General features: G+C 47.0%; 1 protein-coding gene and 1 pseudogene across 1 annotated transcript in view; one reads left to right on the top strand and one right to left on the bottom strand.

Moving 5' to 3' along the window:
- Positions 1-26,550, bottom strand: part of LOC144161011 (uncharacterized) — a 431,944-nt gene that overhangs the window by 16,168 nt on the left and 389,226 nt on the right. The window lies entirely within an intron of this gene.
- LOC144160951 (uncharacterized) lies at positions 7,594-8,229 on the top strand (annotated as a pseudogene).

Raw genomic sequence — 26,550 nt, 5'->3', positions numbered from 1 at the left:
GAGGCACGATACTAACAGCGCTGTTTTGTAGAAATAAATACTTATCTCACAAACCCAAACGCACAAGAATATTCTAGTGACGAAATTGTGCCTATAAATATTTAGAAAAAAAAACAGCAAAACTTTGGTGTAAATCCCTACACGTAGAAAAAAGAACAATTAAATTTTTGTACACAGCGAACTTTTAAAACAAGCCTTCAAATCAAGCGACCGCAGGCTTGGCCTCCTCGTCGTTCACTCGTGCACTTCATTACTCCAGTTATCACTCGCACACCCCGCCGTGGTCTGAGCCCAAGGACGCGAGTTCTATTCCCCGTCATACATAAGTTTCCTTGAGGATACCGTGAACTGTGTATGATAACAACAGTAGAACAGCAATGTGGATTGCAGAGAATCCCACAAGGAGCAAACGCGCATCTACGCTCTATTAAAACAGGTGAAAACAGTTCTTTCACTGCAAAAGAACTCCGTACGCCAGTCCAAGGCGCCGCCGCTCACACGAACTGAACGAACAAACGAAGAAAAAAAATGAAGAAAGACAAACTGAAGCGCTGATTAACAACTCATCTTTACTGCACAGGGTCACAAAAAGAAAGAACGAGCCTGACACTGCTTCACGCCACCACAAAAAAAAAAGAGAAACCGAACAAATTAGTGGGCTGGCGTGCCGCTTGTTACACTCCGAACCGCTCTCTCGCTAACGAAAGCATATCTTTTAAAGATGTCAACACGTCCCCGGACTACGTTTCTCAAACACAAGCGCCTCGCAAATATCCTGCGCCCGCAAGCAGATCAAGAACTTTGAAGCTGTTTTCAAGGATTGGACTTTCCAGAATTCTTCCGTCCTCTCTCCTGCTGCAGTTCGCCGAAGCGGGCGATCCACATCCACACCCGGCGATAACCAGTTCTTTTGGTTCCTCTGGCACCCTCCCACGCTAGCTACATGACCGCGCTGTCACGAATGTCTAGTACGCGGCGTTGCCACTGCCACCAGTAGCGCTGACAACCAACATCGCGACCTCGGCGGAGTTCGGTTATCTGCAATATAATATTACTGCTGCTAGAGGGGTTGGTAATAATTCTATAAAAAATTATTGTAAATATCAACATAGGGCTCACAAGCCACCGTAGGTTTTTTTGATATCTCGTGTCAATGTTTTCACGCTCAGTTTTCACGTAGCTGTGGCATAGCCATCGCAAACCGACTTGATACCAAGTCAAAGTCTTTGTTCGCAATCCCGGATGTGCGGGCAGCAGCGCGGCGTGGTCGTTCTCACTGTTCTGTGCAAATTTACAGCTTTGCTCGTGTTGTTGACGATTTATGTGCCGTGTGCGAATCTTTTCAACCAGCATCGAAGGTCAGACATTGCAGTGCAGCTGGCGATACATCGAATTTATTGAAGGAAAAGCCATCGTATGCGCTTTTCTACCGCCGGTGAACATCCTTTGTGTATCGTGTTGTGTTTGTGCGCTGTGATCGTACGGTGAAGAAGCTTGCGAAGTGAGGTGTTACCATGCCTGTTAGCCACGCTTTGGAATCCGTCAAATTCACCACGCTGGGAGCCCCGCCGGGAGCAACTTGTTATAAGGTAAGTTCATTCTTTCCGAGCGCACCTGTACATTTCATCATGACTAACGTTGTGCAGACCTACCTGAATGGTTATACTCACGACTTGGTTATTTGTCGCTATATAAACAGTGTTTATGCATGCCGTCTCGATATCGACGTAAAGGGTACGATTTCACTTCAGCTTTTCAAAAATACTGTACGTAAGTGTAACAAATTGAAGGGGGTATTTTACCGGCACACATTTTGACATCAATCGGTAGTTTACTGTCTTCCGCGCTGCTGTATTGCTTTCGCGTGTAATATATTTGTCTGTATCTTAAGCTAAAGGTCTAACAAAACCTTCGAAGGCAAGTGACGAATGAATAAAATTATAGACGCAGTGCCGCTACAGAACGGAGCAGCAGCCTTGTATTGGCTGGTACGAAGTGTCATAAAAAAAGAAAGAACACCATGATTAAGGTAAATAAAATGTTTGACAAACGAAGTTACCGAAAATGAAAAAAAAATGAAGGAGGTCGAATCGAACAAGTGCCTGTCGGATCAATAACAGACGCACGAATACTGCGCTATGCAAACACACCTGACAGCGCTAGGCTGAGAGGCAGATCTACCAGTCACAAACAGTATAGGGTGTTCCACCAGTTAGGAGACATGGCGGTAAAATATACTGACAAGCTAAAGTGCTGGCTGCCGGCAATATATTTGCTTCCTAATTTGAACGATTGTTTGGAGAAAGAGCGTTCCCTGAGTGCAGAGCAGTGACTCAGGTGACAAACGTGGCCTAAAACGTACTTCATTCCAGCTAAAGAAATAATGCCGAAGAATATAACAAATTCATTTATTACTTTTGGAAAATAGAGACGGTGTATCCGCAGAAGCTAGGGTTTGAACCCAAAGCATCTTTACACAACTCTGATGCATTACCTTGGCACCCTAAAGGCAAGCAGACACTTTGGTTTTAAAACCAATGAAGAAAAAAATGTGCTGCGTAATGAGTAGTTGGAAACAGACTGCACACTGTTATATATTAGTCTTTTACCACAAAGTGCCAATTCTCTCTACGTATCTTTCTAGGAATTTCTCATTTGCCATTTTTTGTCTCAGGTGCTAGGCAGCTTGTGCTAGAACATGTACAGACGTCAAACTTTCAAACTGATGAATACCGGTTTTGACTAAGCACTTGCTCGACATGCTAGCATAAATTGAAATTTGCCATTTCCTATAATCACAAGCTGCTGATTGCCTTTCTCGGAGCAGTTTTGAATAAGTTGGGCTGAATGTCGTGTGAGTAATAGCAAAATCACTGAAAAACATTTTGGCCTAACGTGGCATCAGACGTGCCACTGACTGATGCTACACCGGCATTGCGCGAGGGCTTAGTCGATCTCTTGTGACAAATGTTCTGCCTCTAGGAATTACCCAAATGATTTGTCGGCACGGTATCACTGTACTGTTTTAGTGCTGCTGCTGTATAGAAAATCTCGCCAAGCAAAGGGAAAAAAAGCTTTTACATTTTTTCTCATTTACAGCAACTCTGCTGTTTTTCCTCTCACCAAACAAAACTGTTTTGTGTTCCCGTTGTGTGTAAACTGGCATCACGACCTTGTTATACTGGGACACTCCTCTGGCACTGTTACGATTAAGGCAAAAATGTGGATATACCCATATCTCATATGATCCCTTCAAGCTGCTGTTTAGTGCTACTTGTTTGTTATACGTACTGCAAGGCACACACCATACTTCAGCGTTACAAGAGTGGGATAGACTGCGAAATTCAACTTAAGTATTTTTTGCTGTCACGTTCTTTCTGGCAAGTTTTTTTTTTCTTTCACGGTTCATGTAATTTTTTTCCACTAGTCGGTAAGCACAAAGTATTATGCGCTCATTCATTCGTAAAGCCATTTGCAATGATTGCCTGTTGTAGTAACTTTAGTTTACAGTATCATCTGACACTAGTTTTTTTTAATCAAGGCTACAATTTTGTAAACCAGCTCATGCAAGTTGACAGTTATCTAATTTTCTTTTGACATTTCCAGCATTGAAATTTCACAAAACAAAATCCACAGGTTGACAGGTATGCTTTTGGACAGGTTCGGTAGTGGCTCACCCAGTCTTGATAGGCCTAAGCGGATTTCTTTCGGGCCTCAAAGATGTGGAAGACACGATGACTAGCCCATGCGGGTGATTTTGTGGCTCCCTGCGGACATAGTCGTTCCTCTAGATTTCAGGTGCTTTAATGCGGAAGGCATTCAAGTAAAGGCGTTCCACTCCCTACCCATTGTAGAATTAATTGATGTGGTTAGCTTGCCTTGACGCACTAAAATCTGAAACAAGCTTATACTTTTGTTGAACTGCTGTCTCCTTGCCTTGCTTTCCAAAAATACAAACCATCTAACATATAAAATAGCAAGCTACTTAGACCAGCATGCTTAATAAGAAGGGACGCAATAATTTCGTACTATACTGGTGGAAACAAACAAGGCTGTTTCTTGTATTTTGCAGGCTACACAGTCAAGTAGCCAAGTGGACCCTGCAAGGCTCCAGTCCTCCCGTGCTGCTTTCGTGAGCAGTAAAGTGTCATGAGTGAAAGAAGACGAGAACAAAGAAGACGCAAGGCACGCGGAACGAAAGTCACTGACACCGGCTACGGCGCCGAAGGCTCGCGACCCCGGCACGAGCTTGCGCCAGCGACCAGCCAATGGGACGCGGCCAGCGGCAGCAGCTGGGGGGCACAAGGGGCCGAAGAAGAAGACGGCGAGAGAGCACAGGGACGCTTGAGTGTGGAGCGAGACCGGGATGCGCGGCGGTCGGGCGACCGGACCCGTGCCGTGCCCCAAGAGGTCCTCCTCAACTCCAACCCCCAGAACTTCACCACTGCAAGAACGTCGTCTCGCCGTGCGTCGGTAGGAGACCGCGACGCCCCAAGAGAGCTGCGTTCCCCACAACGGTGCAACGGGAGCTCGGTGCGCGCGCTACCACCCCGGCATTGACACGCCACCTCGACCTTTCAACATCGAAGCATCGCGACGGCGCCTCCGCGACGAGAGGTACGGCAACTCCGTTCCAGCGGCGGATACGTGTTGTGGACTTTTCATTACCGAGCTTTGCCCTCACCCGTCATTACCGGACTTTGACTATTGCCCGTATGCTTGAACTTATTACCGTGTTCTATACCACTTTGTTACCGTTCCCCAATGTTTAGAAGTTCCCCACCATTCTTTAGTTTCCCTACTTCGCTATGTATTTCCTTTGGGGTTTTGGGTATAACATCATAAACTAGTCTCGTTTTCAAACCTTCCTCTTCTATTTATTATTGTCCAACGAACCTGACAATAATTGGCGTCCGCGACAGGACGAGGCTAGTTCATTTTTGTATACTCCTAAACACCCGACATGGAACTGGCAGAGCTAATTGATTTGGGGAAGCGATTGGGATTAAGCGGCGACGAGCTGACAGAGTGGGCACTCGAGGAGCAAAGGCTCTGGCGTGAGGAAATAGCTCTAGATATTGAGGCGGCCAAAAGGATAGCCGAGATAGAAAAGGAGCGCGCGGAAATTGAAAGGGAAACTTTGAAGCTGCGGCAACGACTCGCGGAGATTGAGGCTGCGCGAAGTGAGGCCCGTCAATCTAAGAATGGCGGGGAAAGCTTTGTTAAAGTACAACATTTCTCCCCACCGACTTCTAATGCAGAGGATATTCTGCTGCCTTTAAAAGCAGCATTAGAGGTCAAGCAGGCAGGTGAGCCTGAAGTAATCTCAAAACGTCAGACGGTGCCTCGGGCTAAGCGAGGCACCACAACCCCTGTAAAAGTGCGGGAAGCGACATCAAATTTTCTTCTCAGTGCGTCTGCTGGACTCGAGGTTGATGATGTCGTTACGGCTAGGGTGGTGGACATTCTGCCCTCGGATCGCCGCTCTGTAGCGAAACAGAGTCCTGTCAAAGACGAGAAGGTCCCAAAGCCTCAGATTTCAGGCCGAAATGACCAGTTAGTGTCAAAAAGAATACACCCTACTCTCAAGTTAAGAAGGCACTACCCTAGTCGGGTAAAGTGTAGAAGTTCAAAAACCAAGCAAAAGAACGGTAGTACCGGGAAAAGAGCTGTATCACGACTCACGAGTGGCTCACGAAATGCAAGCGCCACTAAAAGACATATTGTTCCGTCTTTTCCGCGGTCTGTCAGAAAGTTAGAATTTGCGTGGGAACCATATGATTTAAATGGGAAGCCCTTGAACTACGCGGCCAGACGTGTGTACGTAAGAGGCAGGGAGTGGCACCGTAGCCACTGTCGGAAAAGGGATAAGCTATCTGTCTGATTGCCTTTGTGGTTGATGACTGGTCTGAGATTTAACCTAAATGTCGTGTATAAATGTAGTTGGTGTGTTGACTCATTATCGACTGTGATCAGTGTTTTGTGAGCTCGTATTTGCTCTTGGGGACGTTCCAAGTGCATTTGTGATGACTAGATATTCTGTGACTGCTCCCCAAGGACTGTGTACATGGTGTGTCGGACATGAGTGAGCAGACATTTTTCAGGGAAAATGCTTAAGTGGGGGGATATTGTCATGAGTGAAAGAAGACGAGAACAAAGAAGACGCAAGGCACGCGGAACGAAAGTCACTGACACCGGCTACGGCGCCGAAGGCTCGCGACCCCGGCACGAGCTTGCGCCAGCGACCAGCCAATGGGACGCGGCCAGCGGCAGCAGCTGGGGGGCACAAGGGGCCGAAGAAGAAGACGGCGAGAGAGCACAGGGACGCTTGAGTGTGGAGCGAGACCGGGATGCGCGGCGGTCGGGCGACCGGACCCGTGCCGTGCCCCAAGAGGTCCTCCTCAACTCCAACCCCCAGAACTTCACCACTGCAAGAACGTCGTCTCGCCGTGCGTCGGTAGGAGACCGCGACGCCCCAAGAGAGCTGCGTTCCCCACAACGGTGCAACGGGAGCTCGGTGCGCGCGCTACCACCCCGGCATTGACACGCCACCTCGACCTTTCAACATCGAAGCATCGCGACGGCGCCTCCGCGACGAGAGGTACGGCAACTCCGTTCCAGCGGCGGATACGTGTTGTGGACTTTTCATTACCGAGCTTTGCCCTCACCCGTCATTACCGGACTTTGACTATTGCCCGTATGCTTGAACTTATTACCGTGTTCTATACCACTTTGTTACCGTTCCCCAATGTTTAGAAGTTCCCCACCATTCTTTAGTTTCCCTACTTCGCTATGTATTTCCTTTGGGGTTTTGGGTATAACATCATAAACTAGTCTCGTTTTCAAACCTTCCTCTTCTATTTATTATTGTCCAACGAACCTGACAAAAGCAAGCGTTGCCATGAAACACCTCACTATTTCACCTGCTCAATGCACACCTTGATTTTTTGCATTATTGAAGCAGACTCACTATATATTTAGTACAGTCAACTGAACTTTACGAGGCAATTGTTGAAATAACTTGATAAAAAACTAAAATGAAATCAAACGGGCTGTCTTGAATATGCTCAATAGGTTTTCATTTGACATTTCTCAACAGGAACTCAACAGGAGAATCAATGGATAGTCAACACAGACTCAACTGGAACTCCACCGACTTTTCTCAATAGACTTTCAATTGATACATCACAACAGGAACTCGACAGGAAAAGTGTATTGAGAGTCAACAGAAAGTCAATTGGAAATCAACAGACATGTTGACTATAGTCAATAGACTTTCAATTGAAACACAGCGTTGAGTTTCAATTGAAACACGGCGGCCGATTTTCAACGAGAACTCAATACAAAATTTATATTCAAAGTAAATTGACTGTCAACACATTATACTGAGTAAAGTCAATTGACTTTCAATTCAATCTCAATAACCATATTTGTAAGGGTTCAGCAACCACCACCGCTGGACTTTGACACTATCTCGGAGTGGCCGACATGGATGCAGCACTTCGACGACTATCGATATGCGTCGGTCCTGAATGAGCGCTCGGAGGAGGCGCAAGTGCGCACTCTGCTGTACACCATGGGGCGGTGAGCAAGGGACATCTTCGTTACCTTCAATCTTTCTGCAGAAGATTCGAAGAAGTTTGAGCTGGTCAAAAAGAAGTTCGACGAGTACTTCATCAAGGAGACCAACGTCGTCTACGAGAGCGCTTGCTTTCACAAGCGGCACCAGATGACGGGCGAGTCTATTGACCAGTTCATGACGGTTCTACACGTCTCGGCGGGAAAATGCGACTTCAGAGAATTCAAACAGCGCTTCATCCGGGACCGGTTAGTCGTTGGCCTGCGGGACGAAAAACTTTCAGAGTCGCTCAAATGGACACGAAACTATCTCTCGCGACCGCTCTAGCAAAGGCCCGCCTGCAAGAGACTGTTCAGCAGCAACAAGCAGAGCTTAGCAACTCCAAGGAGCTTCGCGACAACACTTGGTGCAAGCCATGTGACGACGTCAACGTCGACGCAGTGGGTCACCGCACGAAACCGCACCGCAGTGAGGACACCCGGCCGCCAGCAGTTCGTTCCGAAAAAGAGTGCATCTTCGGCGGCGGCCACTCCCACCCAAGAACAGACTGCCCAGCTAGAGCTCGGAAGTGCTTCAACTGCGACGTAAAGGGACATTTTGGCAAGGTGTGCCTGAAAGGGACTTCTCCCAGCAACCAGCGAAAGGTATGAGTGTCGTCCGTACAAAAAGACACCGGGAAAATTTTTCTAGGCGCGGTGGAGGCGCCTGGCTCCAAGGCGCGTTACGTTCAGGTATTGGTTAATGCAGTGCCTGTTTTTGCAAACGTTGGCTCAGGGGCAGAAGTGTCCGTAATTCCAGCATCGTTTCCTGGACTTCCCACGAGCTTAGAAAAGGCCGACCACATCTTGACAGGCGCTAGCGGTGGCCGACTGAATATTCTGGGCAAGTTTCAGGCCGATATAGTTTGGAGGGGACAAACTTCTCGCCAAAAATGTTATGTCGTCAGTCCGTAGCACCATGTACTACTAGGTTTGCCAGCTCTCGAAGCAGTAGGAGTTCGCTGACTCTGTCGCTGACTCTGTCGCTCAGAAAAAGTCTGACTACGAGGTTTTGTGCCCTCAGGTTTTTGACGACTTAGGCTGTTTGCCCGGGGAGTATACAATCAGGCTAAAAGCAGACGCAGTTTCATTTGCAATAAGCGCACCACGCAGAATTTCTATACCGCTTCAGGAACCTGTGAAGCGGGAACTTGCTAAGATGGAACAAATGGGCGTAATTCGGGCAGTCGAAGAGCCAACCGAATGGTGTGCCGGCATTGTTCCCGTACAAAAGCCCTCGGGAGACGTAAGGATCTGTGTCGACCTTACGCAGTTGAACAAGTTTGTCCTAAGAGAAAGGTATACGTTGCCTACTGTAGACCAAGCACTAGGCTCACTTGCCGTGGCGACATGGTTTTCCAAACTAGATGCAAATTCCGGATTCCACCAGGTGCGACTCCGCAAGGCCTCAGAACTACTGACCACGTTCATTACGCCGTTTGGGCGGTACTTTTTCACTCGGTTGCCGTTTGGAATTACTTCAGCCCCAGAGTACTTTCAAAGGAGAATGTCTGAAATCCTCGCAGGCCTTCCTGGCGTCGTTAACCTGATGGACGATATTCTCATATTTGGCGACAGCAAAGAACAACATGATTCTAGGCTATCGAATGTCTTAGCTAGGCTGGCCCAGTCTAGCGTTACGCTTAACAAAGCAAAGTGTGTATTTTGAGCACGAAGCATGGCATGAGCTTTTTTGGTCACTTTCTAAGTGGAGAAGGCGTACAGCCTGATCAGGCCAAACACAGATCCATTAAAGAACTGAATCCGCCCTCGAATATTTCACAATTGCGCGGTGTTCTGGGCATGGCCAATCACCTAGGCCGCTTTTTGCCGAACCACGCCAAGCCAGGCAAGATGCCCGGCGTTATTATGCGTTTTGTAAACCAGTCGTTCCGTGATAGCTGGCTTGCGAAGAGGCACGCGCTTAAAGAGATAGAGGACAAGTGCTTCTTCTGTGAAAACATGACTCATTACTCTCGCGCCTTGCTGTCAACAACAAAAAAGTGGGCACAAAGAAACCGATATGCGTACGCTTGGCATTCTAATGGAAAGGTGCTGCTAAGAAAACGATCTGGTGAACCATCCATCGTTATTCGAAAAGAGGAGGATCTAACCAAACTGAGAATGTTGTAATGGCCTTCCCGTACTCTCTTGTTGACTAGGTTGTCTTAGGTACAAGGGATGCCTCAACATTCAAATTTTTCTGTTGATGTTAATTTATCAAAGCAAGAAAGACGTTTTTCTTTTTCATTTAAATGCCAGGAGCCTCATAAACAAAGGTGATGAGGTTGACTTGTTTTTGTCCGACCTAAATTATTCCTTTGAAGTATTATGCTTCAGTGAAACCTGGTTTATGGGCGACGATGATTGCGTTTTATTTTCGGGTTATGACTGTATTACAGCTTGCCGGGCACACAAACGTGGTGGTGGTGTCGCTATATATGCCCGGTCAGACGTTCCTTATCAAGTACTTGCAGACTTCAAAATAAGCAATGATAACTTTGAGTGTATTGCAATCAGATGCTACGATGTACTCATTGCTGTTATGTACCGCCCCCCATCCGGATCAGGGAGTGATTTGTTCCAACATTTTGAAAACCTTATTGAGGCTGGTAGTTAAATAAAACATTATATAGCCTTTATCGGTGATTTCAACATAAATGTCTGCCCTCAAAACCAAACCTTTCTAACATTTAAAGAGCTGTTTGAACCATATGGTTCTCACAATGCGATTAATGTGCCAACAAGAATAACTTCGACCTCCCAAACAATCTGAGACCTCTGCATCACCAGTTTTCCCCTTGACACTATCCTATAAGGTACGCTTGCATGTAGTATCAGTGATCACCTACCAATTTACTGCATACTTCCTTCGAAGAAACCGTCGATGTCCAGGCAAAATGTTTTGGGAAGAAGCATAACAGAACATAGTGTCAAGGCGTTTGTTGACCGTGTCTCAAGTTTGGAATGGGACAACGTCATACAATGTACAGATGCGAACACTTGCTATGAAACCTTTCTGTCGTATTTTCTTCCTGCTTATAACGCGTGTTTCCCACTCAAAGTATTTAAAGGGACACTGAAGTGAATTTGTCAAGCTCCCGTTTTTGCTTGCACTGCGTAGACTGGCTCAAATTAGCACACTTTTCATCGTTTATACGGTTGACTAATCGGTAATTATTTTACAGAGCGCGAAAGAAGAAAAACTACCATGCGCGGTTTGCAGCGGCCGCACCAACTAAGCTGTGACGTTAGGAGGAGGGGGCACCGTGATTGGACGATGCCCAAGGTTAGCAATCAAACAAGTTTCGGTTTCGGTTTCGGTTCTGTAAAACAACATGTTTGACATACGATGGCATCGTTGGATGGGCATTCTCAATATCACAGTAATCGTAGTACCGCGCTTCTGTCATGTTGTCGGCTGTAAAATGCATAAGATAAGCCTCTCAGCACGGCTTGGAATCGTAGCATTCATTAGCTGAGCCCTACGCAGTGCATGAACGCCCTCCGCGTCCCCGCAGACGCTCAAATGCATGCATTTTCCCCCATATTTGGAGCTTGCCTCACTCATGCCTGTATCGTAAAAAGCGTGTTCGCACCAGTCCAAGGGTCTGTTGATTCTGGCCTGTGCCCACAGCCCGCAAGCAGTCGGTGCTTATGGCAACAGCACGCCAACGAGAACTCGCTAGCGCTCCAGTGCCAGCTTGCGCGAGTTCTGTGGACTAGTTCGTGGAGCAATGAATGTTGTGGCCCAAAAAAACGTGAACCCAGTATAGAAAACATCGGCGAAAAACAAAAAAGTGAACTTATAAAAAAAAAGGCATGTACTCGCGGGGATTCGAACTTGAGACTGGCAAAACACTCCGGGGGACATACCTAGCGCTCCAGACAACTAGGCTACGGACGGGCGATGCCGACGTTGGAAATATTAGCTATATAATGTGTAACCAGTTTACACTTTTATTTACTTTTAGTATTTCAAGCAGCTTAGGTGACTATTTGTTGTATTGTGCTCGTGCAGTAAGCGTCCCCCGAGTTTCCACAATAGCTCACGTCTAGCAATTGCATTTCGTAGACGGAAAAGCGTTCGCAGATGCGTAGTCGTGCTGCTGACCGCTCTGCTTGTTCGCCCAGCGCAAAAAGTGCTTCCCGCACCCTAGTTTTACGCTGTACGGTAAAAGTATCAGTTGATTTTATTTCCTTAGTACCTATATTGACTTCGCTGACTCTTCTCCCTCTTCAAGAGGCCTTATATTTTCCTACTGGCGTACCAGTCAGCGAAGCGTCGCATGTGCGCTTGTGCAGCGCTTGTGTGAAGCGACCTTGACTTGGAGCTAGATACAGTGTACAAACTAACGAAGTAAAGAAAGGCACATTCTTCCATTCCCAAACGTGTTGTGGCTTAGTTTCAACTGATCGAGAGAATTTCGACGACCCGTCGGCGGCGGGCGGACTAAACGCTGGGCCGACTGACTCGGTCGCGGAAGGACGGCGAGCCGTGCAGTAGCGCAGCCAATTGCCAGCTCCTCTCCTGCTGACGTCACACGAAAACGCCACAGAAAATGGGCGAGCGTAAAGAGAGGAGGACAGCATTTTCGAATTGATTTTTCTACTAAATAAATTCGCGTAAACGCGCGCAGAGTGGTCGAAACAGGGCCTAGGGACTCCGGACTACAATTTGCGCTCGTAATCCCGCATTGTTTACAAATCACTTCAGTGTCCCTTTAAACAACGTAGAAAACGACGTAAACCATGGATTTCCGCAGAACTGTATGAACGAATAAAATACAGAAATGGGCTATTCAAAAGTTTTCTAAACACTAGAAGAGAGAGCGACCTACTGAAGTTTAAAAAAGAGCCAAATAGGTTAAATCAAGGTCTTCAAAAGGCAAAATACGATTATTACATGGGGAAATTCTCTGGAACGACAGTAGATGCGCGTTTAGTTTGGAAAACTGTTCACGAAATAACGTCAAAAATTGCGATGACTATCAGTTCAACTTTCAAGCGCCAGGCTTATCCGGTGCTGATGTCGCAAATTTATTTAATGATCACTTTGCAGCTGTTGAATGTCCACAATCCCGCGTAGTACAGATACCGTGCGAAAAATTTATCACCTCATATTGTCCCAACACCATCTATTTGTACCCGACAGATGAGCATGAAATACTTAGCGAAATTATGTCTCTTAAAGATGGATGTTCTTCCGGCGCAGATGAGATAAAACCGCGACCGTTAAAAGCTGTCAGTTCTATAGTGAGCAAACCACTGGCGCACTTAACTAATCTTATTCTTTCAACTGGAAATTTCCCAGGTAAAATGAAACTAGCGCGAGTAGTTGCTATCCATAAAGGGGGCCCACCTGACGATTTAAACAACTATCAACCGATCTCTGTGCTCTCGATATTTGCAAAAATAGTTGAACAAATAATAAATAAGAGGAATCGTCGGGTTTTTGACTTCAAATAACTTAATTGTAAAGGTGCAATATGGTTTTACAAAAAATAAATCACGCGAGTCGGCTTTACTTGGTATTAAAGAAGACATTATCGAAAATATTGAGAAAAAGGCTCGAACACTAGGCATATTTCTAAACTTGAAAAAAGCGTTTGACAGCGTTGAACACGACATATTACTGACAAAGCTTTCTTTTTATGGCATCCGGGGCACGGCATAGTCTCTTCTAAAAAGCAATCTGTCTTCAAGAACACGATATTCGGTAGTAAACGGTCACAACTACGAGATAGCAGCAATTAAATATGGAGTCCCTCAAGGGTCAATACTTGGGACTATATTATTCTTATTATATATCAATCACATTGTGAATATACAAGGGAATGCTAAATTAGTCCTATACGCAGACGACGCCAACGTATTTTTTTCAGGCGTGGACACTGATGATATTTCACGTGTGCTAACAATTGGTTGTCCGGCTTGAATACGTGGCTTACGGCTAACAAATTACAGCTTAACACCGCGAAAACAAAATACCTACGTTTCAGATCTAGAGGAGAGGCTGCACCCGGCAACTTGAGCCTAAAATTCAAGAATACCTATGTCGGCCAATCACAAACAATTCGATTTTTGGGTGTTCTGTTTAACGAAACCTTATCCTGGACGCAACATGTAAACGCCTTGCGGAAAAACCTCTCTTGAGCAGTAGCGGCACTGAATAGACTGCTGCGTCTGGCGCATTATAACCGAGAGGTTGCTGTGCCAAGAAACCACAACTTCTTCTTCTTCTGAATAGACTGCGACATTATCTTCCGAATAAAATTAAACGGCAGATTTATTATGCAATTGTTCATTCTCGACTAAGTTACTGTAGCCTTGTGTGGTCCACCACAACAGAGAGAAACTTAAACTACCTTTTTTCGTTACAAGAACGGGCGGTGCCGGCTATAGATAACATATTGCTCCCGGAGAGTTGTACGCCCTACTTCGAGGTAAATGGGATACTAACTACCGTTGGGCTTTCTTTCAATGCACTTCGGCTGTGCGGCGAAGCCTCTACTACGTGCGCCTTTCAGGCAAGCCCCTCCGTGTCGGTGACTCATGTTTTCACGTCTGGACAAGCCTGGCTCAGACGCTTCGCTATCGGCGCGTTTCAAACTTCGGCGGTTGCCGGCAAGGCACGCGGAGACTTGCCCAAGGACACGGAAGCCCGCAGCGGAGTCCTTCTCTCTCCCCTTTCTCGGACACAACGTACGCCGCTGCTACCGACTGCTCACGAACTCTAAAAAGAGTGCTGTTTGTGTGTCTGACGTTCGTGGTGTGTGCACAATCTATGGGGAACGCTTGTTTTCAGCGTTCCCTATAGATTGTATATAAATAGACCTCGCCCAAGCGCTGTAGTTCCATTCCTGTTTGAGCAGTGAATCAATGCTGTCACTCTGCTCGAGTCCTGTACTGTTACCTCGCCCGTCGGGGCTTCGTTCTTTGGCTTCGGCTCACCTCTCGCTATGAAGTAAACAGTTACGTTAGACTACGGCTTCTGGACTTCACGTCTGCAACAGCGGCTGGCCGCTCGTCACACCACGCTTCCAAACGTATATCGGACGAGACGGAGTTCGGCTCGGGTCGGCCTTCCCGGTCGCAACAGCGGCAGCAACTGCTTGCCAGGTTATAATATGCAGGCACACGGAATCTTGGGAAAAGAATGAGGCCCCCGCAGTCACTCGTAAATTATGGTACGGTGGTGGTTCGGAGCGGTGTTTTTTTTTTCGTTCCAGACAAATATTACCTTAGGCATGAATACTCGCAAAATAAGTCATGTGGTGGTCTTGGTTCTTTTACGTTGTAGGAATGCTGTTTACCTATTAGCCGGGAGAGAACTTCGATCACGATTGGCACCTTAGTTTAGTTTCGCCAAAAATTGGCTTTATGAATTATGAATTATGAATTGGCTAAGCACATCAGGGAAATAAAACCGACGCGTTTAACGAAACAGGTATTTCCTGAACAAATGTGACTTTGTTTCTGCAACTAAACGAAACATACCAGGCCAAGGTACAGCAATATTCACCATACTTTTTAAATCTAGCATCTAATGTGACCATTCATGTCCGTCGCATCAAGAATTAAAAAAATAGGAAAAACGCATTGGAGCGTTTCACAAAGTATGTAACGTAGTGTAGTATATTCTCTGTCATGAAGTACAGCCACCTCGGCTGTCGCTTCCGTATGTTATAAAACATCCCAGCGGGGTATTATCCTGCTTAGAAATACGACATGATAACGTATGCCTCGTTTGGCGTTCGTGCATACTTTTTGAACACGAAAACAAATAACTGCTATCAACAACAACAACAAGTATGATTCTATTTCTGGCGAGCCTCTACAGGAAACACGGCGAAAAGAGCATGGCAGAGGCGGCCGATCACTCCGGAAGTCCAGGTATGACGTTTTTCGGCCGTATTTCGCCTCTGCTCTTCGGTCTTCCGGAATCGCGCGCCGGGATGGGGGCCGGACATCTGGCCACTTTTGTTTGCGCATTGCGCAGCTTCTACTTCATATATTGCGAAAATATTTCGTACACGGGAGCTATTTAATGTTTACTTGCTGCTAGTCAACTTTTCTTTTAATTCTAAAACATCTTCACCATCCCTTTATTTCTTTTCAGTAAAATGTTGATTGCATCTCAATTGCTTCCCGTGCTTCTAACATTGGAAACAAATTTACTCCTATCCAGCAAGATCATTTGCAAGGCTGCCCGAATGTACCTTGTGGTGTTTAGATAAATTCGGTCGCTGTGTAACACACGATTACGAACGAATGTAATAAATTAAAAACCAAAAAGGCCTAACCATGGCACAATAATTTCCATGCCGCTGTCATTTCGCTTTTTGGTTCAGGAAACACTCTTACACGTTTGTTTTTGATTTCATTTGATTTGATTTGATTTTTTATTTCTTGGCAAAAACCAAGGGGAGCCTGAGACAGAGGCCTCAGTCACCCGATTTACAGCGTACATAACAACAAGTCTGTTCACAACTTTAAGCATTATAGCACAATCATAATAGAGAAATAGCACAAAGCAAAGTCATTACTACACTCCTTATGTATTCTACAAAGCATAGGTCTCAAATTCACAAAAGGATCACAATATACACATAAACGCAGTAATTCGTACGCATGAACTCTTATCAGTTACACTACTATGTCACAATTACGTATTAATATATTTTTGTTTGTAATTGTTTTTTAATTTCTACCTTTAGGGGAACATGTAGACATACTTCGAACTCTATATCAAAGAGAGGTACGAGAAATCCAAATCTCCCAAGAAAGGTTCTAGTACACTGACCCTTTACATCCCCCTTTTGCGATATACAACATGTTTTTACTTCTGCTTTCAATCAATTCTTTTAGATCAGTGTGGTAGTCACGAACAATATTTAAAAAAGTAGAAAAAAACTAGACAAGCCAGCGGTAATCGTTTTTAGAGAACTTCCAGCACCAAGAAAACCATCGGTTTAGGACTATGGAGCGCTACGGTGGTATCCCGGATAGAGTAGGTGCATGGAAAACAACAACAGTGTACAACTATCCGTTGTGTGAGTTGGGACTAGCAGTTCATTATGTTCATATAAGACCTCATCTGAGCTGATTACGGAACACTTGTTTACAAATGCTTGTAACGAACATGCAAATGTTCGGGGTAATCTTTAAGAAACTCCGTCCCAACGGCTTACCATCGAAACTTCACGTTCTGAAATAATCCCTGGATAACCCGATGACCACGTTCTCGCGACCAAAAGAAAGAGAAGCCGGTCATTGGCATCGTTTGTCTTCTCTGGCACGGCGGCAGCAAAAGGCCAGAGCAACCCAATTAGCGCTGCGTTGACTGCCAGACGGGACTGCAGTCGGAGGAGCGGTGCTTCTCTGTCGCCCGTGCGTAGGCGCGGGACATCCAATTTAGTTTCCCTGCCGACCGTCAGGAGCCATCTGTCACACGTGACGCTAATGTGAATCTTCGGCCGTAGATACACCTGCCGTCCCGGTTCGTTCTTTTTCTCTGCACTCCGGCTCCGTTCGGCGCGAACGTCCTCGCTCTCTGCAGATGGTGATTACACGAACGGCATCATCGGGGCCTGCGGAAGGCGCTAATAGCACCGAAGCTCCAAACCTGTCTGCAGCATTGGCTTCTGTGGCGTCGCTATAGCAACGGCGATGTGTTCAAAGTACGTGCTGTGGCCGCTGAAGCGGACGTGTCACCACAGCAGACCGAGCAGTGGGTAATGCCTTAGGTTTGACGCGTGCTTGTCGGTTTCGCAGAAATGGAGATACTGATGCGAAGTAATCTGTCATGAAACACTACATGTTTAGAGCACCGTAGGTATTTTTGGTAACCCAGCAGCGTGTACAACATCAGCATCACTAAACCGTGGCCCCTCAACGACGACGCCTACGACTCCTAGCTATTAAAGGGTTGTCTCTAGGCCGCTGACACAATAAATAGCGGCCTTGTTATCTCTTCCCAATTTTTCCTTCCGTACAGGTATTCACACTAACCCTACGCTAATTCGTAGCAGCGCCCAATCGCAACAAAACTGAATAAATGTGTTTTCACTCACTGGCTCGTATGACTCATTCTTCAGGCACCTCCAGTACGTGTATATCATGCCATTTTTCTTCTCTTTCCCCGGGTGTTTTGCTCAAAGAATGCCAGTGCTATCAATACAAGGAAGCGTAATGAGTAACAGTTACTCTCACGAAAAGTAACGTTCTAACTTAGTTGAAGGGAGCAGAATCAGCCAAAGCATAGCAGAAAATGTACTATTTGTAAAAAACCTAGATATGTATTGATTTCCACGCGAAAGGAAGGACACCAAAGCTGTTAAAGTAGCAACTACATTGGTACTGCGAAATGGCTAACAAAGGCAATTTTAATTGCAGTACATAGGCACAGGTGGGTCTCACAGTTGCGTCCCAGCAATGCCGAAAAGCATGTGTATATCAGCAAACGCAAGCGCAGAATGGCATCTGGAAGCCATTGTGCACTATTCTGCAGTTGCAGGAACATTCATCGTTTGTCTGAGACCACTATGTCAGAGGTTGAAGGAGGCCGTTTACACTCTCATGTTTCGCATTGCTATTGTCAAGACGTCCCTTCACGCGATTGTTAGCGAATGTAAGGTGTCCCTAACCAACGTACCGTATATCATCTCCTAACCGCAGCAGGACCTGAACCACCTGGTGTAAAATTCAACCAAACTTTCCGATTGACACGGGAGAGGTATATATCCTGCCATTGACGTGATTGCGATGATATTATATTGCTACTGACAATAATCATGTGTATACTATAACATTCCTGTTTCAACTTTTCTAACTTTCAGGCTAAAGCATTAAGGCGCTATTCCTCGCCTTGATTAATACAATCGCATACTGGTTTTCATTCAGAAAAGCCCCAGGTTTGAGCTAAGGTGACGTTTATTTATTTTGAGATCCGACTGCTGTTTTCCAAAAGATCTCATTATTCATCCCGAATAAATTCAAACATTCATCCGCCCACAAGCTAATTTGTTTCAGCCGCTGCAGTGACATGTTACTGACAGGGTTCCACCCCTTCATCATAATCTTCACCGTCATTATCATCCTTTTTTTCTTTAAGGATCCACAAAGGGTAACACATAAGGGGTGGTTTGTGCGGGGGGTAAATAACAGTGCCACAGGTTAGGACGCGGAAAAGGTAGCTGTTCTATTGCGGTATCGGGAAACTCGGAGGGGGTGACTGAAGTGTGACATGTACGTTCGGGGGATGATGTGGGGTGCATAGTTGAGGGGCGAATGAAACGGCTTGTGAGAAGGAGAAAAGGTGGCCATGCGGCGTCCAAGAGAACGGGGCGGTAATCCTGATTGGGCTTTTAGGGATGAAACGCTAATGTGATAAGGCTACAACGGATGTCTAAACCGGGCAGAGCGATTGCGAATCGACTCGGGGTCACTGGTGAGACAGGCTCGGGGTGGGTTCCATGCGGCTGAGGCGTATTGCGATTTTCGCGTGGTGAGGAGCGTGTATGAGAAAAGTTCCAGGTGTTTTAGTGCGCTACTCAGATGACAAGAGTACCAATATTTTGTTTACCAATGAAATAACGCTAGTAACATACGCATTTCACGTTATATTAGCGGACAGCGGGACACCTAGACTTTGATATCGAATTGCGCTACGTATACCCAGACAAATAGGACGCTAACAGAACGGGGACGAGCGGAATTTGCGCCTCGTGCCAGTCCTGTTAGCGTCCTATTTGTCTTTGTTTACGCAGCGCAATTCGATATAAAACATCACCAACTAGCCCTATTCTACGTCGTTTTGACACCTTGATATTTGAAACGCGGTATCTGCTTCTACAGGGGCGTCAGCTAGCGATTTGATGGCGATGTTTTCACTGCTGTGGGGTGTGCAGTCGATCCTTCTGAGTCACTTAGAATATGAGTTGGCAGCTCTAGGTGAAGAGCCTTCATGTTATTCTGGTCCACGCGCTTCAGAGTGGTCAGGAACAACATCTTGAGCATCACTATTGCACCGTATTGAGTCTCAACGAGTTTCTGAACTCCTTCTGTGAGCACCTGTGAACTTTTTGTGGATTGGTTTTGGAGTAGCTGATTTTACCACCACAGACATTTGCTGTGCAAAGTGTTGACCACACGGAGTACTTGGAAACTGATTGGGTTTTTCGGGAGCGCTGTTACCACTAGCCGCTGCGCGCTGATATGTGGTTTTATAATAAATTCTCTTTTCACATGTGCACGAAGGCGTTTTGGTGGCGAGTGAATGACACAAGTTTACATTTGTTGAGGGTAGGCCGGTGGGGACGAAAGCCACTTGCCAATGTTATTCAGATCGTGTTGCAGGGTAACTTTATCAGAGGCATTAATGATTGTGCGGTAGATTACACAAGCGTCAGCCAACATTTGGATTCTGCAAGACACAGCTAGGGGTAGGTTATCTACGTAGTTTTGAAGACGCAGGGGGCCGAGGACACACCCTTGTGGTACTGCTTTCTTTACTTCGAGGGGGTCCGGAGATTCGCTAATTACGTGCACGAATTGAAAACGATTTTCTAAGAACGCTTTAATCTACTTTAAAGCATCAGGGCCGACAGTTATCCGCGATAACTTTTGTATTAGTTTGTTTTGTTGAACTCTATCAAAGGCTTTCGCATAGTCAAGCGAAATGTCGTCAGTCTGCAAGTTCTGTCAAGATTCTTGTGTATGTCTTGAAGGCACCGGTGTTATTCCGGTGCTTCAAAAGCAGTGTTCCACCGCACTTTGAAAGATTCAAAACGAAGTCTGCTATGCCTAATTTTTCTACCTGAGAAGGGGCTGTACTGACGAAATACGATTCAAAAGCTTCGCATGTACTGCTGTTGCGGGGAAACCGCCTTGGCCAGCGGGGAGCTTCGCAATCTTGGTATGTGCTGCTTTTCGTCTGCCTGTTTATTTGCTGTCACCCGATTCCACTGCCCTGGAGAGAGACAGTTGGAGCAATGCTTAAAGAGGAAGTGAATGTGCATACAGGCTAGACCATTCAAAGTAAGTAAAAATGCTGGCGTGGTCACATTATTCAGCAGAATCGAAACGTCCGGTATATTATCGCCAAATAAAAATATAGAGCAAAGGGTATCAGAGTTCGCTTAATTAAAAATACCGCGTCATTGGTTTTTTATACCAAATAAAAACAAAACGCGCTAACATGGCATCAGAGGGAGGTGCAAAAACAAAACTCAACAACGACGCTCTAGTTTATGCTATTGTAAGCATAAAAATATAATCAGAACAATAATAAAAGACACGGATTGGGTGCCCAGATGGCACGCGAGCAATGCGAATGCGGGAAAATTTTTTCGAAATAAGCAAATTTTCAACCAATTAATTAGGCGGGGGGCGCGAGAACGGAGGGTGAAAAAGGGATAACATGGATAAGATAACAAGGGATAACAAGGAATAAGAAGACTGCAGTCAACCGCGACATTTGCAGCCAGGCGAGCAGGTACGTGTCCAATTGTTTTAGTGCGTCGGCCGTGATTCGAAAGCGACGTGCAAAATGCGTTCCGGAAATAAACTCGAACTCAAAATGAAGCTGGCGCTTTCCAAGATGTACTCCACATGTGAAATAGGCATTCAGAACATTCGAGATGTGTCTAGGTTATTGGAGACTTTGTCAACGGTGTGCCTCCTGTGGCACGTGCACGAATACGTGTAGTATACACGAATTTAACTGTCATTTTCAAACAGCCGTGGTATCGTCAAAACAAGATGCTACGGCAGCAGGAAGTGCAGCCTTTTACAGGACAGAGTGGCGATACCACGGTGTATTTCATCCACCTAAACAATTTACTGTTTTCGGTCAGTGTTCTGGCTCTTCGTGGCTAGAAGTTCAATTTCTGGTTTCGTAGTCTAACCTCGCTCGGCGAGTACGATTTCCTATTGACATTACTACGCCTCGCAAAATCTTTCCGGGCCAAACCCATATGCTATCTCAGTAATAAGTGTGAAAAGAGATGGAGCAAAACTGCAAGAGAGCAAAGCCGCGCAAAAGACTGGTACCGACCAAGGATGACCCAATTAACTTCGGTGCGAACGCCAACCGCACCGTGTGCTTCGGTGTGTCACGTGGTCGCGGGTCGGCCGCCTCGGTTTGCCCAACTGCGATTGGGCAAACATCCGTCACGAAAGACACTAATGCGCTCCCCCGAATTCTTCTCCGTGCCGCCCCTCCTTTATTCTCCCCGTGTGGGGCCTGTAACCTCTTTACCGTCCTTTGTGGCACGACCGTCTCTTGATACACAGGTCGAAACGGCGCCAAAGGAGCACAGAGCGCAAACAGAGCGCCATACGAGCCCCGTCGGAATCGGGAGACGACAGGAAGGCGACGCAGGGCACGTTGTGTTCGCCTCGCTCCCCGTCCGGGCAGGAAGGGGGGATAAGTGGATTACCGCTCTGCCCCGCAAGGCCTGGCGACGTGGTCCTCCCCTATTTTGCATACGAAAGCAGCCCCGTCGGTTGTCTGTTACAGGCCGCGCTGCTTACTTTCCAAAAAGTGTCCCGGCTCACGTCATCGTAGGAATTCTGCTCGCGTCAGCTCCGTAAGGCTCCGACAAGAACAAGGACACACACTCTCCATCTTTGCGAAACAAAAGCTCGACAATAATGCGGCTGAATTCCTTAAACTGATTACGCGAGTCATGCCATCAAGTGTGCCGTTTGGTTGCCTGAATAAAAGCTGAGGGAAAGTTGAAAATTTTGACTCAGCCCGAAAAGCGCTCGCGACGCACTCCGTAGCCTGGTCTGATTGCGTGTACTTCGGTCCACATAGCACCTGCAGCACGATAGTTGCAGCAGGGGTAGAAAAAGTTTCTGCGGGGAACGATCATGCAAATTTGAGGCGACGCGCCGTGTCAGCACGTGCGTCTTGCTGCTGTTGTGGTCGTTGTTCCTCGTCGGAGTCCCCAACGCTGTTGACGTCGGAAATATCGCGGAAAATTACTTCATAACAGAGGTAGGGTGACATGAATGATCATTATTAGCAACAAAACGTTTTATTTGTGTCGTACTTGCTACCGCCGTTGCTGCCAGTGTCGTTCTGCCTTGCTACGGTTATTTGCTGTTTTCCCCCGTCCACTATCATGCATTTTGTGCTTAATTGAACGGCGTGCACCTCCGCGTTACGGACGAGCGGTGCCACTCCTGCGACAAGAAGCTACCGTCTGACGGCCGCCAAATCAAGTGCTCCGAATGTGAGTACGCTTACCATATGGGAAACTGTTCAGGTTGGTCAGAATCCACGTTTAAAAGTAAAGGCGAAGCGGGGGAAAGAGTTGGAGATGCCCTGCAAACCGCAATTCTAAGGGTAAAGCTGGAGGAAAGGACGGTATGGAACCGGAACTTGTTTCTTGCCTCGCAGAAGTAACGAAGAGGATCGATGCACTCGCTGCCTTCCCTTCTAAGGTAGCTGAGATAAAGCAGTCACTCGAAATGATGTCTAAAAAATACGACGAAATACTGTGTAAGCAAGCCCATCACGATAAGGAATACATCTAGCTTAAAGAAGCGTGTTCTTGAACCGGAGACTAAACCATGTGACTGTGACGACATACAACAAATGAAAACTTCGCTTAATGACATCGAGTGGCGCAGCAGAAAGTACAACATCGAAGTTCATGGTATCGCTGTGTCCGCAGACGAGAATAAGCTAAACTGGGTGGGTACACCTATTGGTCTACCAGAATTGGTTGCTGATGACATTAAGGCTATTCATGTCGAAGGTTGGCAAAATACCAGGAATCATTGTCCGTTTCACAAGGCTGTCACTTCGTGACAAATGGCTTGAAGCACGGAAAGCCCTCAAAACTGCGAAATCGCCAGTATCGATTACTGAAAACATGACGAAACACAACAGGGACTTGCTTCGCCTCACCCGTGAATGGGCAATGGCAAACCGCTACAGCTTTTCTTGGCATGCAAATGCCAAGGTCTTTGTCCGAAGATCGGAGGGGGACCCTGCCATTGTAATTCGTTGTCAGGATGATCTCTTCCAATTGATTGACAGCTGAAAATGTTCTACGCTCTAGTTTTGCTTCTTGTTACTGTAGTGAAGGGCCGGTGCAGAGTGGTGGCTAATCCGCCGGTACCAGTGGCGTAACGTTTGCGCAAGAGAAAGCGGCATTGAAGAAGGGGAAGAAGACGAGGAAGGAGCTCGGAAGCGGTCGGGCAAGACGACAGCAGGACGGCGCCCTGGCGGTGTAGGCCCGCGGTCCGTCACCGGCGCTTCCTTCAAAGTTTCCGTGCGTCGCGGTGTAGGCCCGACGACAGCCCTGGACGCCGCCGGGAGCAGCCGGGGTCCTGCCCAAAAGTGAGCGGTGTTCCGGTGGCGTAGAGCGCGGGCAGCGAGGCCTTGCCGTGGTGCAGACCTAAGCCATTCCGTCCTGCCGCTAGCCATCGGCCACCGTCACGTGGTTGTCCACGTGACGGTGGCCGTGGACACCTCCACAACGACTCGAGTAACCTACCCCGTGGACAGCCAGACAAGTGCGGTTCCGAGTCGTCACATCCAGACCGACTCATCTCTGCGATCCCCGTCTGTGAGCATACGACTCCCTTTATAAATTTGTCCGCCGTCATCCGCGCCTTCGTGTTTCCGCGTGTAGTCCAACTGTGTGCTGGAATGTCTACGCCGTCTTTGTACATTGTTGGGTTAATATAGTTGGTGTGTGCATTTGCGAAAGCGTAGTAGAGGCTCGTGACTTTCTTCGCGGTCCGGCCCAACATTCATTACAAAAATTGCGAGCCTGCCAGGGTCCGCATTTTACCATCTGTACAGAGGAGCCTTACTACTATTCTTCGCTTTCGCCACACACTAAAATGTACATAGCCTGACTAGAAAAAATAATGACAGCCGGACAGGGGCTAGCCTTGACCGGCGAAGAGCTTCGGAACTACTTCGACAGCGAGCGCGAGTGTTAGCTCTGTAGAGTTAGCTCTGAACAGAGAGGCCAGGCGACTTGGTGTCGATGTTGCTGTATTAAGACAAAGTGGTTCGCCCAAAGAAGAGGTAGCGAGGCAATATGAGCAAAAGAAGGATGAAGAGGAAAGGGAGGCACTCAAGGAGTATGAGAAGAGGAAGGACGAGGATGAACGAAGGATAGCCACCCTCAAGAAGCAGATTGCCGCTCTCGAATTGCGAAGATGTCTCGTTCGTCCTAACGACGTACCTCTTCCTCCCGTACATGTGCCAGGCTCCCAACCTAGCCGCCCAGTGCCTGTTCAAAGAGAGCTTTACTTACAGGCACCTGACACCAATGACATTAACGCAGAATGTCCTGAGGAAGATGAGCCCCAGGGTTCACTTAGTCTCGAAGCGTGCTCAAATAACGTCCGGGAAGTCATTATTCCAAAAGAACGCCAAGGTGTTAGTGAGGTGTTTTCGCACTTGCAAAGGCTACCGCGGAAACGAACGAGCCGCTAGAAGACTGCGATGAACTCAGCCACGAAAGCATCGAAAACATCCGTCTGTACTCCGCATAGCCGCGTATCTCAAAAGCAAGATTGTCAAGGGCATTTTAAGCATTGCAAGACTCGACGTTTGCCTAAGCTGAGTCGCAAAAGCAAATGCCATGTGATGCGCCACGCTAACAGATTTTGCAAAAAAGAAACCAGCGGCAAGCACACGCAGGAAAAGAGAAGGAGGGACACAAACACAGCGTTGTGTTTGTGTCCCTCCTTCTCTTGTCCTGCGTGTGCTTGCCGCTGGTTTCTTTTTTGCAACAGTATGAACCAACAAGCCCAGCATTTCACTCTCTTGAACAGATTTTCAATCGGCTCATCATTTCGTAGGAATGTAAGGGAGTGCAAGCTTTACACAGGATCAACCGCCGCTTTCGGGATACCCCCGCAAAGCCGTACGCAGAGTAAAATAACTCTGTACAAGCATTTTCGCAACCGCGTTAAACCCAGACACAAACGGAAGAGAAAGACACAAAGGCGTAAGCAACGAGATATGTTTCCAAGAGTTCATGATACACCATCTCCTACCGGATTGTCTGAACACGAACACCCGACTAAGAAACGCAAGAGAGGAAATCAGTGCGTCTTTCACAGCAGAGGATCATGCTGCCCGACGCGGAAGAGGCGCCGACTTTTATAGGCAACCTTAGGCTCTTCTGGTGTACACACATGCCTGGACCTGGAAATATGACCCTGAACAAGGATTTCCGGCTGTACAGAGCTCCGTGTGCTTTCTTTTTTGAAATGTTTTCTTGTGAACTGTTTTCTTGTGTGAACTGTTTTCATTTCTACGAACTCGAACAAAGTGACTGTGCTGTATGACTCTGCTACATGGATTAGTTTTTCGACCGTCTCTTCGATACGGACTGACCTTCACCCTCAGCGTCTCCAGAATAGTTCTCCTAAGAACTTTCTGAAGAGGGGGGTAGTGTAGTGAAGGGCCGGTGCAGAGTGGTGGCTAAAACGCCGGTACCAGTGGCGTAACGTTTGCGCAAGAGAAAGCGGCATTGAAGAAGGGGAAGACGACGAGGAAGGAGCTCGGAACAGGTCGGGCAAGACGACAGCAGGACGGCGCCCTCGCGGTGTAGGCCCGAGGTCCGTCACCGGCGCTTCCTTCAAAGTTTCCGTGCGTCGCAGTGTACGCCCGACGCCGCCGGGAGAAGCCGGGGACCTGCCCAATTTCAATTTATGTCCGTGTTCCCCTTTCCAAAATAAAACAAGAAAAAAGGTGGGGAACAACACCCGCACCAGCAAAGCTATGGCAGGTTTGCAGCCAATCAGATATAAATGAACAGGGGCAAGCGCCCGAAATGCAAATTTCAAAAAAAAAAACAAATAGTCGAATAAGAAAAACACCAAAATACATCAAAATCACAACACGAAGAGAGCATGGGAGCACCACACTGCAGTTTGAAGAGGTCG

The sequence above is a fragment of the Haemaphysalis longicornis genome, unplaced genomic scaffold (genome assembly GCF_048455015.1).
Source record: "Haemaphysalis longicornis isolate Haplotype H1 unplaced genomic scaffold, Haemaphysalis longicornis Haplotype H1 scaffold_11, whole genome shotgun sequence".
Lineage (NCBI taxonomy): Eukaryota > Metazoa > Arthropoda > Arachnida > Ixodida > Ixodidae > Haemaphysalis > Haemaphysalis longicornis.
This window is presented reverse-complemented; position numbering and strand designations above follow the sequence as displayed.